Genomic DNA, 18,946 nt, shown 5'->3' with positions numbered 1-18,946 from the left:
CAATCTTGATTTGTGTTTCAGCCCTAAAACATAGCCAATGGAGTAGTACAATCTCATATCTTGGGTTATGGTAGGCCGGGGCAAGACAGTTGTACTTAGTCATGCATTAAGTTATATTCTTCATGAATCAAGGGGTATTTCATCAAAATGGCCATTGAATAGAAGAGGCCATATCCCAGACTGTGCCTTTTTAATAGGGTTCCATATCCCCACTACCTACCTAGCAGTTGCCGGTGTCCCTCCAGTCCAGCGGTTGATTTGTGGCCCCGACTGTGTCAGAGCCCCCCTCATTCAATCAAGCGCCACATAATCAACTGAATGGAATCACATCTGTCTGACAGAAGGTTTAGCTCTAACACACACACACTGCCCAGCTGGGGCCCGGGGCTTGTTAAACCGGTTGTCAATCTCTCCTCCTCAGGTATTAGGCTAGCCTCTGTTTGCTGGAGGAGTGTGTGCATGCGTGCGTGCGTGTGTGTGTGTGTGTGTGTGTGTATGTGTATGATGCATGCATGTGTGATTGCATGCAACATTCATGACCCTGGGCAGTGGGGAGTGTGATTATTTTCACCTCTCTCTCTCTCTCTCTCTCTCTGTCTCTGTGTGTGTCTGGTTGGCTGGAGAGGAATCTGACTACTGGAATGACTTCCTGTCTGTAACCATATATTTGTGAGGTCCTGTACCCTGAGAGCATACCGCCCCTCTATCATTGCCTGTCTTGACAAACCCTCACCCCTCCATTTCCAGGAATAAAGATACAGCTCATATTTTGATTTCGTCTGTGTCGGCGCCAGGCCAAAAGCTCTCAGTAGCCACTTTTCATTAGCACAGAAAAACAGGGGATTGAAATAAAGAAGAAAAGGAAGGGAGGATTCTGAATCTAATCCTCTAATCCAGTGAGACCTGTTCTCTAGTCCCCCGCTCCGTACACCACCTGACACACTGGAAGGAGACGGAGGAGGAGGGTCTCGGTGAGGGGATGAAAAGGAACTTGACTAACGTTTCGATCAAAAGCTGCTTTGTTTTGTGAGAGTCAAGAGATGTTGAAGTGAAGGAAGGAGTTTGTCTATCACAGCTAGTCTATAGGCCCCTGGTTTACACGTGGCAACGCACACACACACACACACACACACACACACACACAGACACTGCTGGCGCTTAGTCAAGGTGTTTCGTAATGACTATTATACATTATTTATTTACGGTATCTGCCTCAAAGGTCAAACTAGTATAATTGGCAGGAAGTGAGTGAGTGGCTCACGTTTGCGCTAAACCTTGGTGCTAATTTGCATAACCTTCTCTACTTTTGTGCCCGAGGTGAGAGAGACTGCAGAAAAGACATGGATAAAGGCGTGAAAGTTGTTTTAGATGTCATTCATGAGTTCTGGAGTTTGTGAAGTCATTCATTCACTTTCACAGACACACCCGTTTTTATCAGAGATTCCACCACTTAGTGAGGAACTCTCCGCTCAGGCCTTTCACGCTACCAAATACGAACTGCTTCAGCTCCCATCCTGACTTCCTGATTTTAAAAAATGTAAAACATTTTTGTTTACATATTTAATTACTTCTATGTGCTGCAATTCAGCTTCTATCTGCCAAGTACGGCCTACATAAATAAATAAATAAATATCAATAATAAAAACATGACAACCATATGAACGCCTGTTATCTTTGGTTCCCTTCCTATTCCTTCATCCAGAGATTGACATTGAGCGCTGTGTCCGGGAATCCATCAACCTGTTCTGCTGGACTCCCAAGAGCGCCACATACCGTCAGCATGCCCAGCCCCCCAAGGCCCAGGGAGACTGCAGCACCAACGGCTTCGGCAAGACGGCCAACTACTACTCTTCAGACTACCAGGACATGCCCAAGACGGACCTGGTGAGCGCTCCTCCATCATCACACACGACGCACACTCACGCACACACAGATATGGACACATTCACTCACTCACTCACTCACGCACTCACATATACAGCTCTGGGAAAAATGTATAGACCACTGCACATTTTTCTTAAATCAGCATCTCTACATGTATGACAGCCATTCCATTCCAGTGTCTGTTGAATTCCAACTCAGGCACACCTTATTCTACTGAATTAGGTACTGATTAGGTGATCACATGAACCAAATCTTATTTAACGAGGAAAAGTATAAAAACCACTGCTGTGGTCATCACTATCCTCTTGCAATAGGAACAGCTGGATAACAAAAACAGTGCTAATAGTACCTCAAAAGTAATATTAATCCAAAAATAACTATTGACCATGCCAAAAGAGTTGAAAATAAAAGTTTTGAGTGAGGAAAAGAAGGGTTCAATTCTGGCTTTACTGGCAGAGGGATACAGTGAGCGTCAGGTTGCTTCCATCCTTAAAATTTCAAAAACGGCGGTTCATAAGAACAAGGTCAAGCAGCAGACATTGGTGACAACAAAGCTACAGACCGGCAGAGGGCGAAAACGACTCTCTACTGACCGGGATGACCGCCAACTCATTCGAATGACACTCAACAACCGTAGGATGACATCAAGTGACCTACAAAAAGAATGGCAAACGGCAGCTGGGGTGAAGTGCACGGCGAGGACGGTTCGAAACAGGCTCCTAGGGGCTGGGCTGAAGTCGTGCAAAGCTAGAAAAAAGCCCTTCATCAATGAGAAGCAAAGAAGAGCCAGGCTGAGGTTTGCAAAAGACCGTAAGGATTGGACCGTAGAGGACTGGAGTAAGGTCATCTTCTCTGATGAGTCCAATTTTCAGCTTTGCCCAACACCTGGTCGTCTAATGGTTAGACGGAGACCTGGAGAGGCCTACAAGCCACAATGTCTCGCACCCACTGTGAAATTTGGTGGAGGATCGGTGATGATCTGGGGGTGCTTCAGCAAGGCTGGAATCGGGCAGATTTGTCTTTGTGAAGGACGCATGAATCAAGCCACGTACAAGGTTGTCCTGGAAGAAAACTTGCTTCCTTTTGCTCTGACATTGTTCCCCAACTCTGAGGATTGTTTTTTCCAGCAGGAGAATGCGCCATGCCACACAGCCAGGTCAATCAAGGTGTGGGTGGAGGACCAACAGATCAAGACCCTGTCATGGCCAGCCCAATCTCCAGACCTGAACCCCATTGAAAACTTCTGGAATGTGATCAAGAGGAAGATGGATGGTCACAAGCCATCAAACAAAGCTGAACTGCTTGAATTTCTGCGCCAGGAGTGGCATAAAGTCACCCAACATCAATGTGAAAGACTGGTGGAGAGCATGCCAAGACGCATGAAAGCTGTGATTGAAAATCAGGGTTATTCCACCAAATATTGATTTCTGAACTCTTCCTAAGTTAAAACATTAGTATTGTGTTTTTTTTTAAAAAATGAATACTTATTTTCCACCATAATTTGCAAATCAATTCATAAAAAATCCTACAATGTGATTTTCTGGATTTCTTTTTCTCATTTTGTCTGTCATAGTTGACGTGTACCTATGATGAAAATTACAGGCCTCTCTCATCTTTTTAAGTGGGAGGACTTGCACAATTGGTGGCTGACTAAATACTTTTTTCCCCCACTGTAGGAGTGATGGTTTTAATGCATCTACAGAAACCGTGGGATACCAAAACCATAGTGCTTCCTACTTTTATTTCTTATCACTGTCTTCAACTGCTGTGTGTTCCATACATTTCAGTGAATAGCGTTATAGTAAATCCTTTTCCAGTTTTTTGAATTGCATGTGAAATAGTTACTTCTCCTCTTTTAAAATACTCTCCTCCAAGACCCTAGTCTGCTAATACCGCGTTTTACTGGACACCCAGAAGTTGTAAGAAACGACCACATCTGAAGATGGATTCTGTCATTTTATTTCTCAATATGTGTGTTGAGTTCATATCTGCTATGGTTGAATGTATGCCCTATAGCGAGCAGTGAGTAATTTATTCAATTTCCCAAAGAACATTTCATTAAATCCGGGCGAGATCCTGTTTTCATGACACCAGAGAAATGAAGTGTTTACTGTAGGACCCAGGACCCGGCTCCGCTCTGGGCCTAGCTCGAGTCTGTCTGTCAGCAAAAACACACAGTCATTTTATGAAAAGTGCCACCCTGCTCTGCTTGCCCCTGCTGCCAGAAAAGTGACTTCACTTTAGTTGAGACGAACATTGGTAACTGCTGCGTGGCCATTCATGGAACATAAAACACATTGGGGTCCATATTTATAAAGTGCTGTTCTAGGATCCCCCCTCCCCATCCATATCATCTTATTCAATATGATCTAAAAGGAAAAACTGATCCTAGATCCTTTGGAATCCTTTATTTCTTTGTGAAGGTTATTCCTTAATGGATTCATAGCGGCTCCCAGGTATCAAGTTAGCCATTTTCTGATCAGTTTCTGATTTGAATTAATCTGGTCTGTCGCGACTGCAATTTACACTGAAATCCTTGATAGGGGATAGGGTCATGCCTTGAGAAAATATGCCAGCATTTGTGCTAATGCTGACTGTACGGTAATACTGTAACTGTATGTCTGTACGTCACCATGACTATAATGGGAGTAATTGAAAATGCCTGCCGTATAGAGTTACACTGAGGGATAATTGCCCTGTATGTATGGGAGTTCATATTGTGATGACCAATCCCTGCATGGTGATTGTACAAGACAGCTGTTAGCTATTCATTATCACTAGACCTCAGTCTAAACTGGTTATCGCCATGATGGCCGTTGTAGCTATTGTACTGTACATTCATGTTCCCATGCAGTTGATCATGTAAACCAATAGGGGCTATCAGGTTCCTCTGCACAGTAAATGTTGGTGAGAAAAACAAGCTCTGGGTCGTGTTCAGTAGTGCACACTGTCACAAAGTGTTTTGCAACAGAGAGTACAAATCTGCATAGGTATTGGACAAATGTGAAAATGTTCTCCCTGTTTCGCACCATTTCAAAATGCTTTCTCCCTACTGAACAGGGCCTGGGTCGTTATATTATATAATAATGCTATTTAGCAGACACTTTTATCCAAAGCGACTTACAATCAATGCGTGCATGCATTTTCCCTACGCGTGGTCCCGGGAATCAAACCCGCTATCCTGCCGTTGCCAGCACCATGCTCTACCAACTGAGCTACAGAGGACCACCATTCTTAAATTATTATTATCAGTGTCTCCAGTTAGGCCCCATCACGTATACTGTTGTGTGTAGTGTGTGTGTGTGTGTATAGTGTGTATAGTGTGTGTGTGTGTGTGTGTGTGTGTGTGTGTGTGTGTGGGTTCATACTGTTGTGTGTGTGTGTGGGTGTGGGTTCATACTGTTGTGTGTGTGTGTGTGTGTATGTGTGGGTTCATACTGTTGTGTGTGTGTATACTGTTGTGTGTAGTGTGTGTGTGTGTGTGTGTGTATAGTGTGTGTGGGGGTTCATACTGGTGTGTGTGTATGTGTGTATAGAGTAGGTTAAAGCTGTCTAATCATAAAAATGTATGGCATTTCTTAGTCCTCTCTTAATGCAGTATAGGCCTAGGTTTAAAGAGCTTTATATTGATCGTGGCATCTCTTTTCTGACATCATCCAGTTCAAAACATTAAGCAATAGTTATCATCATAATGGATTGCTCTTATCAGTCATTCTCCTACTTCCGCACTCCTGTTTGGATAAGGTGCTTACTGTTTGCCTGTGCTAATGCAAACTATTTGTTGTGTTGGTGTCAGTGCTTCAGTCAGACAGTCTGTTTGTGTGTGTGTGTGCCCGTGGCTGTGCTTGTGCGTGTGTGTGTGCGTGTTTGTGTAATCATTGTACAGCCGTTATTACCTCTTTATGGAGTCCTATCAGTCATGGCTGTTTAGTGACTTCAAATCAAATTTTAGTTGTCACTTGCTTGTAGAACCCTCTGTAGAAAGGGTTCTACATGGAACCCAAAATGATTCTACCTGGAACCAAAAGGGTTCTACCTAGAACTAAAAAGGGTTCTCCTATGGGGACAGCCGAAGAACCCTTTTAGGTTTTAGATGGCACCTTTTTTAAAATCCGTGTAACAGTGAAATGCTTACCTACGGTCCTTTCCCAACAATGATGAGAGGAAAATAGAAAAAGAATAGTGAAAAAAATAACACGAGGATTAAAAAGACATTGAGTAACGATAACGTGGCTATGTACACGGGGTACCAGTACTAAAGCTGGAGGAACACGTACATGTTGACTTATGGGCCTTAAAGGCCCAGTGCAGTCAAAATTCAGTTTTCCTGTGTTTTATATCATATTGTACAACAGCGGATGAAAACTAACACTGTTAAAGTGTGAAAACATTCTAATGGCTGGTTGACGACCCCTCTACCTCAGACATCACAGCGGCCAACCATCCTGGTGCCACTACTACCAAAACATAACATCTCCTCCTCTCAAAACATTAGCCTGTCAATCAATTATTGCCAACGATGTGTTCCGAACTGATTAGTGTCTACGTTGACTCCTTCAGGTTGGCACGGCAACCGCCTGCCACTCACCTCATGTTGTACCGTAACGTAGATGCCAACCAACACTACACCTAATGTGATGCTGTTGTGTCTTCTCTGAACAGAAGAGAGCAGTCATCTTTTAAAAGCATTCCTTCAAGCAAGACACGTTGTCTGATTTGATTGTTTGTTTGGCTCATTCAGAGCCTTTTTTCTGGTGTGTGTTTTAGTTCAACTCTGTGTGGTTGTATGCGTTGCAAAGACACTCTGAGGTCTTAAATCATTGAGTGCCTCCCTCCCATTCAATGACTGCACAGTTAAGTGAATGAAATACACCCACTGAACCTAATGATAGTGAACAGCCTCTCGTTTGTATGAGTAAAGCACTCTTCTTCATCTTCATCTTCATCCTCTCCTTGTTTGCCCCTTGTATTTTTTGAGTTCTCTCTTCTTCATTCTCTCTTTATGGCTCTTTCTCTCTTTTTTCTCTCTTCCTCTCACCCCTGCTCTCTCGTTCATGCTCCGTGCTTCCCAATGACTCATGACAGCCAGTGAAATGTGTGATCTGTGCCAGCAGATCATCGGGCTCGTTGATGCATATACCACTATCAATCATCCCACTATCCCATCCTCTCTCTCTCACTCGCTCTCTCTCTCTCCCGCCGTCAGTGAACATGAGGGGTCTTTACAACTTGATTTGTGCTGAATCCCGAGGAGGATATCTTTTTTTGAATACATTCAACTGCCAAAGGCGTCGCCATCCGTCTAAAAGTTCTACTTCAGATGATGCATTGACGCATATCACCTGTCCCTTGCCATGTATTGCCGTAGATACTGTAATTTGATATATTTCCAAGATTTTTCGTGGGAGCTTTAAGGTTTAGGTGACATTATACATGAGTAATTTGGAACGCAGAACTTCAGTGGCGCACCCCTAGAGATGTCAAGACTGCTTATAAAGGGAAAGCTAAGTCCGATTCCTCCTCAGGCTGCACGCTGTTCACAAGAGATACCGGCACCTGAGTGCCATCATTGTCCCTGCCACACAGACTCCTAAAACCTGCTTATACTCTCAAGGCTTTGATGACAAATAGCCACAGTACCAATGGACTCCCTGGCTAGGCCCTCCCCATTAACACTGCTGATCAGAGCCTGTCTGCTCTGTCACCTCCAGGGCAGCATTATCCTGTAGTGTAGACTGGAAACGGAGAGTGCCTCTCCAAAATCCTCTGTCCTCAGGTCAATATATTTTCTGCTTTGCCGGCAATGGTACTGATACAGTTTTGTGTCCTTCCTCGAGAACTACATACAGTATTTACATATTTACAAAAGACTGACAAAGCTATTGTACTGTACCACTGAATGCTGTTATTGTCACCATTTTACATTTACATTTTAGTTATTTAGCAGACGCTCTTATCCAGAGCGACTTACAGTTAGTGATTGCATACATTATTTTTTATTTTTCATACCCCCCGTGGGAATCGAACCCACAACCCTGCCGTTGCAAATGCCATGCTCTACCAACTGAGCTACATCCCTGCCGGCCATTACCTCCCCTACCCTGGACGATGCTGGGCCAATTGTGCGCCGCCCCATGGGGCGGCAGGTAGCTTAGTGGTTAAGAGCGTAGTGCCAGTAACCGAAAGGTCGCTGGTTCTAATCCCCGAGCCGACTAGGTGAAAAATCTGTCGATGTGCCCTTGAGCAAGGCACTTAACCCTAATTGCTCCTGTAAGTCGCTCTGGATAAGAGCGTCTGCTAAATGACTAAATTGTAATTGTAATTGTAATTGTCTCCCGGTCGCGGCCGGCTACTACAGAGCCTGGATTCGAACCAGGATCTCTAGTGGCACAGCTAGCACTGCCGCAGTGCCTTAGACCACTGCGCCACTCGGGAGGCAAGATATTAAAGTCTTCCTATGAGAATTCGATGTTTGCTGGCCAACTAAATAACAAACCGTATTCTGAGGGAACCTATTCTACCTGAGGGGTCATAATAACTTTCTCTCCCTCTCTTATCTCCTTCTCTCCAGTCACGGGAGCCCCTGGCGCTGAGTGACCTGAAAGCCGAGGTGTCCCCCCGTATCTCAGCCGAGGACCTCATTGACCTGTGTGAGCTGTCGGTGGGGGGCCAAACCAAGAGGAACAAGGCCAGCAAGCCAAAGATCCTTGCCGTCGACATCCGCAGCATCGAGGAGTATCCTTCTCTGTGTGTGTGTGTGTGAGAAAGAGAGAGAGAGAGAGAGACAGGGGTATCCCTCAATCAATCAATTGATCGGTTAAATGAATGAAGCCTTTTCTACACCAGCACATTAAGCAGTTGTCACAAAGTGCTTTTACAGTAAACCCGGTCTAGACTTCAAAGAGCAAGCACAGCAGAGACAGAGGTCTTCAGGGCAGATTATTAAAATATGCCTCTTCTTCTACCTCCAGGCTGTTTTTGTGTTAGCACCACATAGGGAGACGAGAGCCCAAGTGTTCTGTTTTACTTTGAAGGGGAATTTATAGCATGTTGTCGTAAAAGACGGGTCGTACTGTACCTCTGCTGAATAAATGCACGTGTTATTGACCTTGGCTATGCCTCTAGAGAAGGGATCACCGATTTAAATATGCTTTTCACCTGCAGGCTGTGTTGGTGTTGTGCAGTACCACCGCCAGTGTGTGTGTTAGGCTTGCATGTAGCTTTTAGCTCCATCAAGACTGATCTACCTCATTCACGCACTGCTAGTACACTGTCTTGGAAATATTTTCTATTGGTTCAGTTCGGCCATGGCCTTGTGCAGAGTACACATTGGCTGTGTATATGGCTCTGGCCCTGTGTACAAGAACTGGCTTGCCTTCTGTGCTCTCCTCTATCTGGCTGAGGAGAGTATGGAGGTCTGGAGCGTTAGCTACTGCACCACAGTCTGGACCTGAGGAGAATCCATTCTACCTGCTTATTTTTATTTGATATTTTATTGAACCTTTATTTAACTAGGCAAGTCAGTTAAGAACAAATTCTTATTTACAATGACGGCCTACCCCAGCCAAACCCGGACGACGCTGGGCCAATTGTGCACCGCCCTGTGGGACTCCCAATCACGGCCGGATTGTGATACAGCCTGGAATCGAACCAGGGTCTGTTGTGACACCTCTAGCACTGAGATGCCGTGCCTTAGACCGCTGTGCCACTCGGGAGCTTATTAGCTACACCATAGCCTGTTAGCCACCCCATGTTAGCCACCTGCTAGCCTGTTAGCCACCCCATAGCAGGTAGCTTAGTGGTTAAGAGCGTTGTGCCAGTAACCGAAAGGTCGCTGGTTCTAATCCCTGAGCCAACTAGGTGAAAAATCTGTCGATGTGCCCTTGAGCAAGGCACTTAACCCTAATTGCTCATGTAAGTCGCTCTGGATAAGAGCGTCTGCTAAATGACTAAAAATAAAATTAAAATAATGTTAACCACCTGCTAGCCTGTTAACCACCTGCTAGCCTGTTAACCGCCTGTTAGCCGCCTGTTAGCCACTACTAGCAAAAACTACTTGTGTGGGCTAAAGTTACGAAACCTCCACTGGATGGTAGGTTTATGTGTCAACTGAAAAACATTTGTAATTTGCAGATACCTGTTGGTGTCCATGGCATTGAACTGATTTAATTAGTTACTAGTCAAACAGCCCTTTTGGACTTTTTTGTTGCAGGGTGCAGAATACCTGTGAAAATCAGAGGTGTGAGAGAGACTGATATACTCTGCTGATTGGAGAAGCTGCTTTCACCTGCCGGTTAGCCATGGGAATCTATTACCAAAGTGAGACTGCCTGGGTTGTGAATTGACCTTGTATAAGGTAACATTGTTGAAGTCCCTGAAGTAATTCTCCTAGAAAAACCTCCAGCCCTTATCAGTGGGTGTGAACACGTCTGGCACATTTTACAGCCAACGGACAAAGTCACCCTGGATAACAGTGTGTGCTAAGAAAATAAGGAGAGTGAATGTGCAGGGGGTTAGATTTGATAAGAAGTCCAACTTAACCTCTGGTTATAATTACCTAGACTTACCCAGCCACGTTTTTTTCTTTACCTTTTTTGGAGAAATGAAAAGACTGAGACTCTTTGGTGGGGTGTGATTTGTTCCCTCAGCGGGTGCGGCTGAATTATTGATTAATTATAGTGTGTGTGTGTGTAGGGTACACAACACAGCCCAACACACACTCAGCGCACCACACACTCCCCATGGATACCCCTGATAAGTCCCTTAGATTAAAAAAAGGGTTGCCAGATTCAATAACCCTGTAATCCATATTGGCTGGGCTATTCATAAAAGTGCATTATCACACACAAAAACACAGTTTGTGTGCAGATATGGCGTGTTTGTTTTCTTCTACTTGTATTTCCCTGACAGTTTAGTTGTTCAGTTTATAAGGAGTAGACTTTCCAGCGGTATGTAACCAATACTCTTTCATCTTTAAAGTGAGCCACTCTCAAGAGTCATCGTCGGAGGTCAGTGGAATGGTAATTGTTTAAGGGGGAGTTAAAGCTACATTAATCAGGGGGGATTAGTGGTAGAATATCTGGCAACCCTCCTCCCTCAGACTAAGTCCTCTCCATTCTATAGAGTCCTGATAGACAGGGGGTCCCCAGGGCTCCTGACCCAGAATAACAAAGTGGGATTTGGGCCACTTAGAGCTGGCCACCCTGCATTGTGATCATTGTGAGATAAATTACAGCTTTGGTTCTCCTGTTGGTCACAAAGTTATTCAATTGATCACACCAATCCAGTTTCTTTACTAGTGGTTGGTTTCCATGCCTGGGAAAGCGACATTATGGGATTCTGGCATATATTCAAGAATTTAAATAATAATTGAACCAGATTTCAGAATGTAGCTACCTTTTTAAGTATTTAGTGCACAGCTGTTTTAAACAACAGTCGTGTAGCCTACCTTACATTTAGGGGTTCTAGAGCGAAGATCCAGTAACTCAAGTGAAATCCACTAAAGTGAAATGTGTCAGTGTGTATAATGCAGTGGATACTGTAACCATCATAAATGGCCTCTCTCTTCCCAGGAATAATTTAGGATGTGGTCTAAAGTGCTTTAGGAAAGCAGCTGAGCACTGTTCATCTTAAAATTATGTAGCAATGATGTCGATAACTACTCTCGGAAACGGAGCAAGCCAGAGAATTATTATTCAGTTATACAAGTATGCTTTTTGTTCCTCTCTCTGGCTCGCTCGTGCCTAGCTTTCACTGTTCCCTCAGCGCCTGGCACTCAGCAGACCTTAACAGACGAATTGTCTTTTATTTTCTTTATTTTCCCTCATTATGTCAATTTCAGCACTCTTCCACTTCCCACCCTCCCCGTCCTCCTCCCATTCACCCACCCCCCTCCCACCGCGAGATTGAGTTATTACTTTCATTTACCTGGCTCGTAATATTTCCTCTCCTCCTCCTCCTATTTCTAGAGACTGTCTTTGGCAGCCAGAGCAGCTGCTGTCTCATAGTATAAACTTCTGGTAGACTCTGTTAGTCTGACAGACCAAGACAGACCCCCTTTCTCAATTTCACCTCTGACAGACAATGACATGCACACATTCAATTATTACACTCTGGGTGGGTGGTGGTCGTGGTGGTGGGAGTTGATTGCACTTACCTAGAAGTTTATTTTTTATTTTTATCAGTGATCTTGTTTTATCTTGTAGTATTCATTATGCATGACTAAACAGAGGTGGAGAAATTATTGATTTAAAGATTGATTGAAAATGATGATAAAGAATTTTCCATATTGTGGACATCAAGCATATTTGACTTCCTGTTGAGCACAGACATTTTTTGTGGTGTCTGCAATTAATCTGATTGGAGCTAGCGGCCTACCATGGCCTTGGGGTGTTAGCTAGCCCTCGACTGGCCTAGTCCACTATAGATCCCTGTGTTTTATAATAGACAAACGGTGTGAACACAGGGCCTGGAGATGTATTGCACTGTAAATTTGAAACGACCGCATTCGGAGCCTGAAATTCATCACAGTGTCAGAGCCCCAAATCATATCCAGTTGCACTGTTTTAGGCCCATAAAAGTGAAACTGCGGTCTGCGGGACATTTCCCTCCACTCATTCATTTTCTATTACTGCAGCAGTGTTAAACTGACTTCTATCAGGATGAGGGATTGGAAACATTTTCTGGCTCCTTCTCCCCACACTGCAAGACATTTTTTACGAATGATTTGACGAACAATTGTAAGGCAACCAGCTGCAACACGATTGTGAGTTTTGTCAACAACATTTTCACACACACATTTTGTTGAGTTTGTTCAACAACTTTTTTGGGGAAAAACTCACAATCCTATTGCAGCTGGTTGCCATACAATTGTACCTTGAATCAACATTATTTATATACACTGCTCAAAAAAATAAAAGGGAACACTTAAACAACACAATGTAACTCCAAGTCAATCACACTTCTGTGAAATCAAACTGTCCACTTAGGAAGCAACACTGATTGACAATAAATGTCACATGCTGTTGTGCAAATGGAATAGACAACAGGTGGAAACTATAGGCAATTAGCAAGACACCCCCAATAAAGGACTGGTTTTGCAGGTGGTGACCACAGACCACTTCTCAGTTCCTATGCTTCCTGGCTGATGTTTTGGTCACTTTTGAATGCTGGCGGTGCTTTCACTCTAGTGGTAGCATGAGACGGAGTCTACAACCCACACAAGTGGCTCAGGTAGTGCAGCTCATCCAGGATGGCACATCAATGCGAGCTGTGGCAAGAAGGTTTGCTGTGTCTGTCAGCGTAGTGTCCAGAGCATGGAGGCGCTACCACGAGACAGGCCAGTACATCAGGAGACATGGAGGAGGCCGTAGGAGGGCAACAACCCAGCAGCAAGACTGCTACCTCCGCCTTTGTGCAAGGAGGAGCAGGAGGAGCACTGCCAGAGCCCTGCAAAATGACCTCCAGCAGGCCACAAATGTGCATGTGTCTGCTCAAACTGTCAGAAACAGACTCCATGAGGGTGGTATGAGGGCCCGACGTCCACAGGTGGGGGTTGTGCTTACAGCCCAACACCGTGCAGAGAACACCAAGATTGGCAAATTCGCCACTGGCGCCCTGTACTCTTCACAGATGAAAGCAGGTTCACACTGAGCACGTGACAGACGTGACAGAGTCTGGAGACGCCGCGGAGAACGTTCTGCTGCCTGCAACATCCTCCAGCATGACCGTTTTGGCGGTGGGTCAGTCATGGTGTGGGGTGGCATTTCTTTGGGGGGCCGCACAGCCCTCCATGTGCTCGCCAGAGGTAGCCTGACTGCCATTAGGTACCGAGATGAGATCCTCAGACCCCTTGTGAGACCATATGCTGGTGCGGTTGGCCCTGGGTTCCTCCTAATGCAAAACAATGCTAGACCTCATGTGGCTGGAGTGTGTCAGCAGTTCCTGCAAGAGGAAGGCATTGATGCTATGGACTGGCCCGCCCGTTCCCCAGACCTGAATCCAATTGAGCACATCTGGGACATCATGTCTCGCTCCATCCACCAACGCCACGTTGCACCACAGACTGTCCAGGAGTTGGAGGATGCTTTAGTCCAGGTCTGGGAGGAGATCCCTCAGGAGACCATCCGCCACCTCATCAGGAGCATGCCCAGGCGTTGTAGGGAGGTCATACAGGCACGTGGAGGCCACACACACTACTGAGTCTCATTTTGACTTGTTTTAAGGACATTACATCAACGTTGGATCAGCCTGTAGTGTGGTTTTCCACTTTAATTTTGAGGGTGACTCCAAATCCAGACCTCCATGGGTTGATAAATTTGATTTCCATTGATAATTTTTGTGTGATTTTGTTGTCAGCACATTCAACTATGTAAAGAAAAAAGTATTTAATAAGATTATTTCATTCATTCAGATCTAGGATGTGTTATTTTAGTGTTCCATAAATTTTTTTGAGCAGTGTATATATTTTGTTTTTACAGTGCACAGGATACATGTAAAACACTTGCAGAACCTTCAAAAAGTTAAAAGTTAACTTATGTAACTGGGTAACAGTTTAGCTGAACGGCACTATACTGTAGTGTAAGAAACCACATCAGACGTTCATAACCATAGTGGTATGCAGTGATTTAAACACCTTTATGGAGCTTATGGTATCACTACTGAATGCTAATAGATCTAATGAATTATGATGTTGTTATAACCATAGCCGTGGGAAGTAGGGTTGCTGAGGGTGCTGCAGCACCCCCTGAAAAATCAGAATAAAAATTATATATATATATATATTTTATTATTATTATTATTATAAAAGCTGAAGTAGTGCGCTGGGCCTTTAATAGTCTGTATTAGTGGACTGATATAGCCGTCTGCAGCACGGGCAAAACTCTTTTTCCACCCCCCCTTCCCCCTCTCCCCATGGATGAAAAAAATCGTCCCACCCCCAAACTACTATGGTTATAATGCATTGTTTGACAGAAGCGTGTATGGCCCTCTTATAATTACTTATCGGTCACCATAAGTTATTGAGGTCATCTGAGATCATCTCAACTTCTTACCATTTCATAATGATCCTGACTTTATCAGCCATCTAATAAGACACTTTAATACCATAAAGACTTTACATAGACTGGTGTACATTTGAAAGCATTGTCCCTTAACCCAGGGTGTTCAGCTACGGCCGAGGCCACATCTCGGGCAGCATCAGCATCCCCTACAGCACGGCGTTCTCTCCGGACGGGGAGCTGGTGCAGTGTCCGGCCACCGGCATCCTCCAGAGCTTCAGGGGACGTGTCATCGTGGTCATCAGCCACGCCATGAAGAGCGCCGCCATGGTGAGAGAAAACACACGTTTAGGGATACACAGACGTGCATGCGTGAACGCAAATGCACACACATTGAACCTTTATTCATGCAGGGAAGTCCCATTGAGACCAATTTGTATTTTACAAGGGAGCTCTGATTCACAAGTGCATGCGCACACACTCAAACACCCATGTATGCATGTGCACCCTACGCACACACGCATGCGTGCACACACACACACACACACACACTGTGCCTGCAGCTAAGACGGTTAGCTTGCACAATGAGCGATTAATTTATTCCACCTGCAAGTTCAACTAGCCAGACTGTTTAGGATTCAATTCGGCTCATGTTCTGTTCCTCCACAGACCTCCACTCTAAGTAATAAGGAAGTCATGGATTGTTCAATCAGACAAGAGTCCAGCTTGTGTTTCCCCACTGAAATCAGTTCACCTTGTCTATACTGCATGCTTCAGCTGTTTCTGGGCGAAAGCTATTTGCTGTCTTCTCAGCATATTTGTGAACTGTAATGTGTTTCTTTCAAAGGGTAGTGCTCACAATTTTTACAAATGAAGCATAAAAGTATGATTTGGGTATGTTTTTCGCTGTATGGAATTATTTATTGACATTGCTATTAAAGACAATTTTTACTGTTATGGGTTTTGGTATTCGGATGTACACTACCGTTCAAAAGTTTGGTGTCACTTAGAAATGTCCTTGTTTTCGAAAGAAAAGCAATTTTTCTTGTCCATGAAAATAACATAAAATTGATCAGAAATACAGTGTAGACATTGTTAATGTTGTAAATGGCTATTGTAGCTGGAAACTGCAGATTTTTTATGGAATATCTACATAGGCGTACAGAGGCCCATTATCAGCAACCATCAGTCCTGTGTTCCAATGGCACGTTGTGTTTGCTAATCCAAGTTTAGCATTTTAAAAGGATAATTGATCATTAGAAAACCATTTTGCAATTATGTTAGCACAGCTGAAAACTGTTGTGCTGATTAAAGAAGCAATAAAACTGGCATTCTTGAGACTAGTTGAGTATCTGGAGCATCAGCAATTGTGGGTTCGATTACAGGCTCAAAATGGCCAGAAACAAATCACTTTCTTCTGAAACTCGTCAGTCTATTCTTGTTCTGAGAAATGAAAGCTATTCCATGCGAGAAATTGCCAAGAAACTGAAGATCTCGTACAACGCTGTGTACTACTCCCTTCACAGAACAGCGCAAACTGGCTCTAACCAGAATAGAAAGAGGAGTGGGAGGCCCCGGTGCACAACTGAGCAAGAGGACAAATACATTAGTGTCTAGTTTGAGAAACAGACACCTCACAGGTCCTCAACTGGCAGCTTCATTAAATAGTACCCGCAAAACACCAGTCTCAACGTCAACAGTGAAGAGGCGACTCCGGGATGCTGACCTTCTAGGCAGAGTTGCAAAGAAAAAGCCATATCTCAGACTGGCCAATAAAAAGAAAAGATTAAGATGGGCAAAAGAACACAGACACTGGACAGAGGAAGATTGGATAAAAGTGTTATGGACAGACGAATCGAAGTTTGAGGTGTTCGGATCACAAAGAATAACATTTGTGAGACGCAGACCAAATGAAAGGATGCTGAAGGAGTGCTTGATGCCATCTGTCAAGCATGGTGGAGGCAATGTGATGGTCTGGGGGTGCTTTGGTGGTGGTAAAGTGGGAGATTTGTACAGGGTAAAAGGGATCTTGAAGAAGGAAGGCTATCACTCCATTTTACAATGCCATGCCATACCCTGTGGATGGCGCTTGATTGGAGCCAATTTCCTCCTACAACAGGACAATGACCCAAAGCACAGCTCCAAACTATGCAATAACTATTTAGGGAAGAAGCAGTCAGCTGGTATTCTGTCTGTAATGGAGTGGCCAGCACAGTCACCAGATCTCAACCCTATTGTGCTGTTGTGGGAGTGATGGAGATTTTTTAGTGGACTATGAGATAAAACTGGGTTAATCACGAACATAGAGTTAGAATTCTTTGTTGCTAGGCAAATAACTTAATTGGGTCATTTCATTGTGTGTGTGTGTGAAGTGGGAATCTGACCTAGGGTCGAATGGCTCGCTCTTACTTAAATCCATGGCTGTCCTACTTTATCAGAGACTGAAACCAGACTGTGGCCTTTTGCCTCTCTCCTCAAACAAAGTGGAAAGAGTGGCCAGGGTTGGACAGAGTTCAGGCTAAACCTTTGTCTCTCCTTTTCTCTCTTCTTGATTGATTTCAGCATGATGGGGGTAGGGTTTTGTATGTTTGAAAGATTTAAGTATAGACCTGTCATGTTCAACAATCAGTGTTCAGGTCAAGCCCGCGAGAGCCGCGGTTGAACAGAGTTTAAACTAAACATGAGTGTTTTTGCAAGATAAGGGATTGATTGATTGTATTACTATTGATTCTGAACTGAATGAAAGTCAAATTTAGCCGCCATCATAGACAAAGGAAGTGGGCGGAGCGATAAAGAGCGGGAAACTGAAGAGGGAGGGATTTTAAGCTAGGGTGTGTGTGAAGGAGACTATATAGCTAGGGAAGAGAGAGAGAGAGGGGGCCCTAATCTGCAGATTAGCCTGGCTTTGTTGAAATTGTAATAAAGTCATTATTGATTCTACAAAAACTCTGGAAGAACTTTGATTTTTGATAAAGTATAGTGATTATTTTCCACAACAGGAGCAGCTTGACAGTATGGTACGTAAGAAGTGCCCATCAAGCCAATCCAACTTGTGGGAGGTGCTTCAGGAAGCATGGGGTGAAATCTCTTCAGATTACCTCAACAAATTGACAACTAGAATGCCAAAGGTCTGCAAGGCTGTAATTGCTGCAAATGGAGGATTCTTTGACGAAAGCAAAGTTTGAAGGACACAATTATTATTTCAATTAAAAATCATTATTTCTAACTTTGTCAATGACTACATTTCCTATTAATTTTGCTATATTTCCTATTCAAACTCATTTCATGTATGTTTTCATGGAAAACAAGGACATTTTTTAACGGTAGTGTATGTCTTATGGGGAGAACAAGTATTTGATACACTGCCGATTTTGCAGGTTTTCCTACCTACAAAGCATGTAGAGGTCTGTAATTTTTATCATAGGTACACTTCAACTGTGAGAGACGGACTCTAAAACAAAAATCCAGAAAATCACATTGTATGATTTTTAAGTAAATAATTTGCATTTTATTGCGTGACATACGTTTTTGATCACCTACCAACCAGTAACAATTCCGGCTCTCACAGACCTGTTAGTTTTTCTTTAAGAAGCCCTCCTGTTCTCCACTCATTACCTGTATTAACTGCACCTGTTTGAACTCGTTACCTGTATAAAAGACACCTGTCCACACACTCAATCAAACAGACTCCAACCTCTCCACAATGGCCAAGACCAGAGAGCTGTGTAAGGACATCAGGGATAAAAATGTAGACCTGCACAAGGCTGGGATGGGCTACAGGACAATAGGCAAGCAGCTTGGTAAGAAGGCAACAACTGTTGGTGCAATTATTAGAACATTTAAGAAGTTCAAGATGACGGTCAATCACCCTCGGTCTGGGGCTCCATGCAAGATCTCACCTCGTGGGGCATCAATGATCATGAGGAAGGTGAGGGTTCAGCCCAGAACTACACGGCAGGACCTGGTCAATGACCTGAAGAGAGCTGGGACCACAGTCTCAAAGAAAACCATTAGTAACACACTACGCCGTCATGGGTTAAAATCCTGCAGCGCACGCAAGGTCC

At 44.1% G+C, this 18,946-nt stretch overlaps 1 pseudogene; it reads left to right on the top strand.

Annotated features, from left to right (window-relative positions):
* Positions 1-18,946, top strand: part of LOC123483140 — a 48,751-nt pseudogene that overhangs the window by 24,065 nt on the left and 5,740 nt on the right.

Source organism: Coregonus clupeaformis, unplaced genomic scaffold (genome assembly GCF_020615455.1).
Source record: "Coregonus clupeaformis isolate EN_2021a unplaced genomic scaffold, ASM2061545v1 scaf0034, whole genome shotgun sequence".
NCBI lineage: Eukaryota > Metazoa > Chordata > Actinopteri > Salmoniformes > Salmonidae > Coregonus > Coregonus clupeaformis.
The sequence above is the reverse complement of the archived record's forward strand: the minus strand, read 5'-3'. Positions and strand labels throughout refer to the sequence as shown.